Source organism: Telmatherina bonti (genome assembly GCF_933228915.1).
Source record: "Telmatherina bonti genome assembly, chromosome: 11".
NCBI lineage: Eukaryota > Metazoa > Chordata > Actinopteri > Atheriniformes > Telmatherinidae > Telmatherina > Telmatherina bonti.
Window position 1 is genome coordinate 11,563,887 of NC_136629.1, and position 11,041 is coordinate 11,574,927.

An 11,041-nucleotide genomic window follows, 5' to 3' on the forward strand; every position below is an offset into this window, starting at 1 on the left:
GGATGATGAAGATGGAGAGAAGGATGATGAGGATGGAGAGAATGATGATGAGGATAGAGAGAAAGATGATGAGGATGGAGAGAATGATGAGGAGGATAGAGATAAAGATGATGAAGATGGAGAGAAGGATGATGATGGTGGAGAGAAGGATGATGAAGATGGAGAGAAGGATGATGAAGATGGAGAGAAGGATGATGATGATGGAGAGAAGAATGATGAGGATGGAGAGAAGGATGATGAGGATGGAGAGAAGGATGATGAAGATGGAGAGAAGGATGATGAAGATGGAGAGAAGGATGATGATGATGGAGAGAAGGATGATGATGGTGGAGAGAAGAATGATAATGATAGAGAGAAGGATGATGAGGATGGAGAGAAAGATGATGAGAATGGAGAGAATGATGAGGAGGATGGAGAGAAGGATGATGATGATGGAGAGAAGGATGATGAGGATGGAGAGAAGGATGATGAGGATGGATAGAAGGATGATGAGGATGGAGAGAAGGATGATTAGGATGGAGAGAAGGATGATGAAGATGGAGAGAAGGATGATGAAGATGGAGAGAAAGATGATGATGATGGAGAGAAGGATGATGAGGATGGAGAGAAGGATGATGAGGATGGAGAGAAGGATGATGAAGATGGAGAGAAGGATGATGAAGATGGAGAGAAGGATGATTATGATGGAGAGAAGGATGATGATGATGGAGAGAATGATGATGAAGTTGGAGAGAAGGATGATGAAGATGGAGAGAAGGATGATGATGATGGAGAGAAGGATGATGATGATGGAGAGAATGATGATGAAGTTGGAGAGAAGGATGATGATGATGATGGAGAGAATGATGATGAAGTTGGAGAGAAGGATGATTATGATGGAGAGAAGGATGATGAAGATGGAGAGAAGGATGATGAGGATGGAGAGAAGGATGACGAGGATGGAGAGAAGGATGATGATGATGGAGAGAAGGATGATGAGGATGGAGAGAAGGATGACGAGGATGGAGAGAAGGATGATGATGATGGAGAGAATGATGATGAAGTTGGAGAGAAGGATGATTATGATGGAGAGAAGGATGATGAAAATGGAGAGAAGGATGATGAAGATGGAGAGAAGGATGATGAAGATGGAGAGAAGGATGATGAAGATGGAGAGAAGGATGATGAAGATGGAGAGAATGATGATGATGGAGAGAAGGATGATGAAGTTGGAGAGAAGGATGATGATGATGGAGAGAAGGATGATGAAGATGGAGAGAAGGATGATGAGGATGGAGAGAAGGATGATGATGATGGAGAGAAGGATGATGACGATGGAGAGAAGGATGATGATGATGGAGATAATGATGATGAACTTGGAGAGAAGGATGATGAAGATGGAGAGAAGGATGATGAAGATGGAGAGAAGGATGATGGTGATGGAGAGAAGGATTATGAGGATGGAGAGAAGGATGATGAAGATGGAGAGAAGGATGATGAAGATGGAGAGAAGGATGATGAGGATGGAGAGAAGGATGATGAAGATGGAGAGAAGGATGATGAAGTTGGAGAGAAGGATGATGAGGATAGAGATAAAGATTATGAGGATGGAGAGAAGGATGATGAGGATGGAGAGAAGGATGATGATGATGGAGAGAAGGATGATGAGGATGGAGAGAAGGATGATGATGATGGAAAGAAGGATGATGAAGTTGGGGAGAAGGATGATGATGATGGAGAGAAGGATGATGAAGATGGAGAGAAGGATGATGAAGATGGAGAGAATGATGATGATGATGGAGAGAAGGATGATGAAGTTGGAGAGAAGGATGATGATGATGGAGAGAAGGATGATGATGATGGAGAGAAGGATGATGAGGATAGAGATAAAGATTATGAGGATGGAGAGAAGGATGATGAAGATGGAAAGAAGGATGATGAAGATGGAGAGAAGGATGATGATGATGGAAAGAAGGATGATGAAGTTGGGGAGAAGGATGATGATGATGGAGAGAAGGATGATGAAGATGGAGAGAAGGATGATGAAGATGGAGAGAATGATGATGATGATGGAGAGAAGGATGATGAAGTTGGAGAGAAGGATGATGATGATGGAGAGAAGGATGATGAAGATGGAGAGAAGGATGATGAAGTTGGAGAGAAGGATGATGATGATGGAGAGAAGGATGATGAAGATGGAGAGAAGGATGATGATGATGGAGAGAATGATGATGAAGATGGAGAGAAGGATGATGGAGATGGAGAGAAGGATGATGAAGTTGGAGAGAAGGATGATGATGATGGAGAGAAGGATGATGATGATGGAGAGAAGGATGATGAAGTTGGAGAGAAGGATGATGATGATGGAGAGAAGGATGATGAAGATGGAGAGAAGGATGATGATGATGGAGAGAATGATGATGAAGATGGAGAGAAGGATGATGGAGATGGAGAGAAGGATGATGATGATGGAGAGAATGATGATGATGATGGAGAGAAGGATGATGATGATGGAGAGAATGATGATGAACTTGGAGAGAAGGATGATGAAGATGGAGAGAAGGATGATGATGATGGAGAGAAGGATGATGAGGATGGAGAGAAGGATGATGAAGATGGAGAGAAGGATGATGATGATGGAGAGAAGGATGATGATGATGGAGAGAAGGATGATGATGATGGAGAGAAGGATGATGATGATGGAGAGAAGGATGATGATGATGGAGAGAATGATGATGAACTTGGAGAGAAGGATGATGATGATGGAGAGAAGGATGATGAAGATGGAGAGAAGGATGATGATGATGGAGAGAATGATGATGAAGATGGAGAGAAGGATGATGAAGATGGAGAGAAGGATGATGATGAAGTTGGAGAGAAGGATGATGAAGATGGAGAGAAGGATGATGAAGATGGAGAGAAGGATGATGATGATGGAGAGAAGGATGATGATGATGGAGAGAAGGATGATGATGATGGAGAGAATGATGATGAAGTTGGAGAGAAGGATGATGAAGATGGAGAGAAGGATGATGAAGATGGAGAGAAGGATGATGAAGATGGACAGAAGGATGATGAAGATGGAGAGAAGGATGATGAAGATGGAGAGAAGGATGATGAAGATGGAGAGAAGGATGATGATGATGGAGAGAATGATGATGAAGTTGGAGAGAAGGATGATGAAGATGGAGAGAATGATGATGAAGTTGGAGAGAAGGATGATTATGATGGAGAGAAGGATGATGATGATGGAGAGAATGATGATGAAGTTGGAGAGAAGGATGATGAAGATGGAGAGAATGATGATGAAGTTGGAGAGAAGGATGATGATGATGGAGAGAAGGATGATGAAGATGGAGAGAAGGATGATGAAGATGGAGAGAAGGATGATTATGATGGAGAGAAGGATGATGATGATGGAGAGAATGATGATGAAGTTTGAGAGAAGGATGATGAAGATGGAGAGAAGGATGATGATGATGGAGAGAATGATGATGAAGATGGAGAGAAGGATGATGAAGATGGAGAGAAGGATGATGATGATGGAGAGAATCATGATGAAGATGGAGAGAAGGATGATTATGATGGAGAGAAGGATGATGATGATGGAGAGAAGGATGATGAGGATGGAGAGAAGGATGATGATGATGTAGAGAAGGATGATGAGGATGGAGAGAAGGATGATGAAGATGGAGAGAATGATGATGAAGTTGGAGAGAAGGATGATGACGATGGAGAGAAGGATGATTTTGATGGAGAGAAGGATGATGAGGATGGAGAGAAGGATGATGAAGATGGAGAGAAGGATGATGAGGATGGAGAAAAGGATGATGAGGATGGAGAGAAGGATGATGAAGATGGAGAGAAGGATGATTATGATGGAGAAAAGGATGATGAAGATGGAGAGAAGGATGATGAGGATGGAGCGAAGGATGATGAAGATGGAGAGAAGGATGATTATGATGGAGAAAAGGATGATGAGGATGGAGAGAAGGATGATTTTGATGGAGAGAAGGATGATGAAGATGGAGAGAAGGATGATGATGGTGGAGAGAAGGATGATGATGATGATGGAGAGAAGGATGATGATGGTGGAGAGAAGGATGATGAAGATGGAGTGACGGATGATGAGGATAGAGAGAAGGATGATGATGATGGAGAGAAGGATGATGATGGTGGAGAGAAGGATGATGATGATGGAGAGAAGGATGATGAAGATGGAGAGAAGGATGATGAAGATGGAGTGAAGGATGATGAGGATAGAGAGAAGGATGATGATGATGGAGAGAAGGATGATGATGGTGGAGAGAAGGATGATGAAGATGGAGTGAAGGATGATGAGGATAGAGAGAAGGATGATGATGGAGAGAAGGATGATGATGGTGGAGAGAAGGATGATGAAGATGGAGAGAAGGATGATGAAGATGGAGAGAAGGATGATGATGATGGAGAGAAGGATGATGATGGTGGAGAGAAGGATGATGAAGATGGAGAGAAGGATGATGAAGATGGAGAGAAGGATGATGATGATGGAGAGAAGGATGATGATGGTGGAGAGAAGGATGATGAAGATGGAGAGAAGGATGATGAAGATGGAGAGAAGGATGATGATGATGGAGAGAAGGATGATGATGGTGGAGAGAAGGATGATGAAGATGGAGTGAAGGATGATGAGGATAGAGAGAAGGATGATGATGATGGAGAGAAGGATGATGATGGTGGAGAGAAGGATGATGAAGATGGAGAGAAGGATGATGAAGATGGAGAGAAGGATGATGAGGATGGAGAGATGGATGATGAGGATGGAGAGAAGGATGATGATGGTGGAGAGAAGAATGATGATGATAGAGAGAAGGACGATGATGGCGCTGTCTCACCTTACTATGTGTCTGGATCTGGACGTTTCATTGGACCATTTATCCTCCTCAACATGAACATGTTTATCTTCGGCCATGCAGACGACATGCAGCTACATTCACCCGTGTCCTCAGTAAGTCACACTGCTGCAGGAGGATCTCTTTCTGCTTCTAAACACCATTTCTGGTCATAGAAAGAAGCTTGGTTAATGTTATTCCCCAACATTTAATGACCTCTGAGTGTCTGATGGAAACTTAATAAACGCTACAGCTTTGTAAAGGCTTTTCTCCAGGGAGTTTATAGGAGGTCAAATGGGTTCATTAATGGACTTTAATGGACCAAAGTCAGATCTCCGCTCTCATTCCATCAAACCTGCAGTTTGGACATGGGCACATGTTTCTGATGGGGTCAAGCTGCTGGATCATCCTCACCTATGTGTGTGTGTGTGTAAAAAAAAAATTACGTTACCTTTAGCGGCTTTTTGTAGTTTTTAGTTGTACACTCAGAGACAGAACTTTTCTTTTCAGGTTTTTTCCAGTAAGTTAGAGCCAGCTTAGATGACTGTGAACCCAGGTTCTGTAGAGTCCAGGTCACAGCATGTCTGATGATACACTCCCCTTCTGTCTGCTGTGCTACTCTACAAGCATCAATGATAATACTTTTTATCACATTCAGTGTTTCTTTTTCAGCTCTTGATGCCATGATTTTTCCCTACTTTTTCCTTTTGGCAGCTTTCTGGTCATTGTTTTCCCTGTTAGTCTGTTTCCTTTCTGCCTGATCAACACCAAGCTGCACTCGTTGGTCTTCTTGTTGTTCGCTTGTTATAAAGGAGTTTTTCCTCCCTACAGTCGCCAAGTGTAAAAGGGAATCACTGGGTTTCTTTCAGTTCAAATGGCAAATCAACTCCAGTTTTTATAACACTTTTATTTTGAGCTACATCTGAATCAACATAATTACTTTCTAAAACACGTTACACACCTGACAGTTACTATTATTAATATGTAAATACTGACCAACATATTGGTGTTGTCATCATGGCTTTGTTACTATGGAGACGTAAGCTAAGAAAAAACCATGCTAAAGCAGAAAGAGCTGCCAGCCTGGCTGCAGATGTATTCAAACATTTTATTTAAGTAGCACAATTTACACTTGACATGTTTGTCTGTTGGAAAACTTGTAAAAGCTGCACAGAACTACTTTGAGGTGTTGGAAGTTAGACATTTAGACAGAGATTAATAGTTCCACACTGATGCAAGAAAATCTACATTTCATGCTTGTTTGATAAGAGTTAACACACACAGCTGTGCTTTCAGATAGAACATTAGCGCACACAAAACCCGTGTTTCATGTTAAAGTGGCCACATCGGCGATGGAGCTGCTAGCTTGCATAATAACCTGCTGATTAGGTATGAAAAATGACCAAAACTGCAGCACAGGTGTATTTGCTTTTCTGTGAGAGAAATTCTAATGCTACAGCAGCGATAAACTGCTTTTTAGATTCTCCTGATATTCAGGTGAGACTGGTGTGTACAGGTGGGAATAGTTAAGGAGCGAGGACAAAGACAGATGAGGAAGTTTGATCTTTTTCACAACCAGCACCGTTTTCCAGGTTGCAGCCACAGAATCAGAAGATTTTACACACTGAAGATGGACCAGACAGTTTAAAACACGCATGAAAATCCTCCTTGTTGTCAAAATTATAACTATAATATATATATATATATATATATATATATAATTCATTCATTCATTCATTTTCCGAACCGCTTATTCCAATTCAGGGTCGCGGGGAAGCTGGAGCCTATCCCAGCTGGCTTTGGGCGACAGGCAGGGTACACCCTGGACAGCTCGCCAGTCCATCGCAGGGCTATATATATATATATATATATATATATATATATATTATATATATATATATATATATATATATATATATATATATATATATATATATATATATATATATATATATATATATGTATGTATATATATATATATATATATATATATATATATATATATATATATATATATATATATATATATATATACATATACATATATATATATATATATATATATATATATATATATATATATATATATAACAAAATTATATATATTACATATATATATAAACATACAAAATTATACAAAATTATACAAAATTATACATATACATATATATATATATATATATATATATATATATATATATATATATATATATATAACAAAATTATATATATATATATATATATATACATATATATATATATATATATATATATATATATATATATATATATATATATATATATATATATATATATATATATATATATATATATATATATATATATATATATATATGAGACTTTTACATTAATGAATTTATCCTCCATTGCCCAGAGGTAAACTGTATCTTGTTTAGTTTAGCATTGACCTGGATTTACTGTAAATTCGGCTTCATTTTATTTTATTTTCAGCTTTTTTTTTCATCACTGATCACGTGACTACAGGCTTTCAGTTGTTTCAAATCCACTTATATATATATATATATATATTTATATGTCTTTGTGTGTGTGTGTGTAGAATAAAGTGTTGTCATTGCCTCAAACATATCTGCAACAGAGAAAAATATCTGTATATTTGCAGAGAAAAGTTGCAAATGCAAGCCTTCCAGGTGATCAAACAGCTTGCAGAGAGCAAATAAAGGCCTAACATGCCACATGCTTTTAACATAGAGTCACACTTGGAGCGTGGGTGTCGAGCAGAGAAACATGATATCTGAGAAATCTCAGCTTGAATCTCTGCATCTCATACACACTGCAGCCAGGAAACCCATTTGATTATTGGCAGGATTTTTCTCAAATCCTGTGTTAAATTAATTTTAACTCCTTTTCTTTAATAGTCTAAATAGAAAGCTGAAAGCCAAAGAAGCCTTTTGTGTGTGATCCAGTAAAAATCACAGTGATATGCTGCTGTCACAGTGTGAAGACAGAAAAGACAGAGAGACAAACACTGTGCATAGTTATTGGTATTATAATTCATTCATCATCATTCTAACCTCTTAGTCCAATTAAGGATCACAGGGAAGCTGGAGCCTATCCCAGCAGTCTTTGGGCAAAAGGTGGGGTACACCCCGGACAGCTCGGCAGTCCATCACAGGGTCGGTATTATAATTGTAGTTCATTTAATTTTATTGTTTTGTAATGCTGCTTGGTATTTCCCAGTCTAGGATCTACAATGCAGACTGTCTGATTGTGGCTCTGGTTTTATATCTCCAGGACTCCTCTCTTAATGCATTGGAGGGGTCTGAGTAGCCCCTCATAGCTGTTTTGTTGAGGGTGCCTCTGGTAGACCATCTCAAAGCGATTAAAAGGAAACTGGATGTGGATGGATTACCACCTCCATGGGGAGTCACCACCCATGGGGAGGAAATGGAGGCTGGCACAGAGTGAACTGGATGGCAGGTGAAGGTGAGAGCCTGGATGTGCCAGTTTGCAGTAACACAAACTGGTACTTGTGGCATATAGAGAACATACTGATTGGAACGTAGGTGCTTTTTGGACTGGGAATGCGTCAGGTTTTCCCAGGAGAAGCTGGAAAGTTGTTACTAGTCAGAGTAAGATTTCTTCTGCCTCCATGACCTGGATTACAGGAAGCAAACAGATGGGTGGATAGAGTTCAAAATATTCCCAAAACTTCTGGTCAAAACACACTGAAACCTTTGATATGGCAGTAGATCATCTCTGATGGGGAAACAGTTACGCTCGTCCTGTGGGGTGTATTTAAGATTATGAATAGATGATCTTTTGATTGGAAGATTTGCTAAAATAATCATTTGTGCTAAAAATGAGATGTAATCAGCAATCTTGATCATGACCAAGCTTTCATTACAACAATCACAAAATGGTAAGGTGCATATCATGTCAATAAAGATGTATTGATCAGATCCAACACAGATGTAGACAGCTCATCCCTGAAAAAAAACAACAATGCAGTAAGTGGCTTCTTACTTCCCAAACATCCTTGTGGGAAGACACAAAATCCAAGACGTTAATCCATTTTAGAGGCAAAGAAACCATTCAAGAAGATGCAGAAAACCAGGTTAAGAACTGCCCAATGCAATATTAAACACTGCAGGGTCGTGGAAAGCCTTTTCCTCCAGGAAGAAATGTGGCTGTAAAACATCCTGATCAAAGGTCACTTAAACCAGGGATAGGCATCTCCTGCTGTCTTGGGCCAGAGTCTTGCAGTCTTAAATAAAAAGGATCTGCAACAACTTGTTGTCAAGCTCTGCACAAACCTCTTGATGACCTATTCATTTTAGTCAGGTGTGTTGCAGCAGGGAAATGTCTAAAACTTGCAGGACCCAGAGGTCTGTAGTTGGTGATCCCCGACTTAAACATCTGTTAATCAGATGGTAAAAATACAACAGTAGAACTTAGGACTGTGTTTGATAAAGAAAGTAAGAACATTTCCACATGAAAAATATGAAGAGAACTCAACGGAACAGCCATAACAAAACCACTAATCGGTAGGCTAACTGGAGAAAAGGGCTTCAGTTTGCTCAAAGACTCCAGAGCATTGGAAGAAGGTCATGTGGTCTGATGAGTTCAGGTTTACCCTGTTCCAGAGTTATGGGAGCATCTGGGTATTGGCTAAGGACAACACTATCCAGCAACTCCACAGATGTCCTTTTCATTTTCTTCTCGATGTTTAGCAGAGTGTTACTGAGGAATTATTACAGTAAAGAAAACCTATTCAAGCCCTGCTTCCAGGCCAGCAGGTGGAGCTGGTAAATGGAGGCTACGTCAGCTGTTGCTGCTAATGTATTTTGTAGATTACTTTCAGTCTATCATAATAGCGACACTTTAAAGACTTGACTTGGCTGCTATCTTGAATTTGCTTGATGGTAAAGTGTGTTAATCCCATAGACTCTATATAAAAGATGGATGGAGCCTCCTTGACGTCACCCATAGGTTTCTGAAGAGCTGAATTACAACTCATTGGGCGGTTCCTACCATCGCCATCTTGGCAGCATCATCCATGTCGTCTCTCCTAGAAAATACAAAAATAGGCAAAGAAGTGGAGCTGAGATTGGGACTATGAGTGTGGGGATCGATGACTGACATTTAGCAAAATCCAACCAGCCTGTTGCTAAGAGTTATCCAAGTTAACCCAGAGCTAACAGGAGCTAACCAGCCAACGGAGATACGGCGGGCTAAAACTAAGTCATGTTATTAACCAGCTAAAAACTACACTCCTTCTTGCAGCGGGATATTGGATACCTGTCAATCAAAAGGACACGCCCCTAAGTACGCCAAATTTGGAAATGAACTTACTTCTAAATGGAGAAGTTTATTCACTAACAGCAGGTAGCTCTCTTTCTGTCTTTTTGACTTAACTTGCTAGTTTCTGGTCCTCATGATTGTCAACGGTTTTGTTCTCCACGAATCTAGAGTTGGCTTGTGTGGGTGTATATATTTATGTGTGTAGGTGTATATATTTATGTGTGTGGGTGGGTATGTGTGTGTACTTATGTGTATGTGTATGTATGTATGTGTATGGATATGTATATATGTATGCATATGTGTGAGTGTATGTGTATGTATGTATATGTATGTGTATGTGTGTGTATGTGTATGTGTATATGTATGTGTATGTATGTGAGTATGTATATGTGTATATATGTATATATATATATATATGTGTGTGTATGTATGTGTATATGTATGTATGTATATCTATCTTTATGTATGCATGTATGTGTACATGTGTGTGTATGCATGTGTATGTATGTGTATATGTATGTATGTATGTATATATGTATATATATAATGTATATATATGTAGGTGGGTATGTATGTGCATATACATGTATGCATTGATCTCTTTCTTTTGTTTTGTTTTTTTGTTTTTTTATGTTCTCTTTTCTGTTCTCTTTCTGCCCCTTTCCTGTCCTTTCCGGTCCGGTCCAGCAGCATAAACTCTGTAATACAAGCTATTATCCAAAACAAATTGAAAAATAAAATAAGAATCAAGAAATACAAGGGGATCATTACATCTACAAAAGTTCCCCTTGGCAAAATAAATTTGCTCAGCAGAACACAGCATCCAGAACATCAGTCTGCTTGCTTAAATGCTGGACAAGACAAAAATAAATAAATAAATAAATAAATGGAGAAGTTGCAAAAAA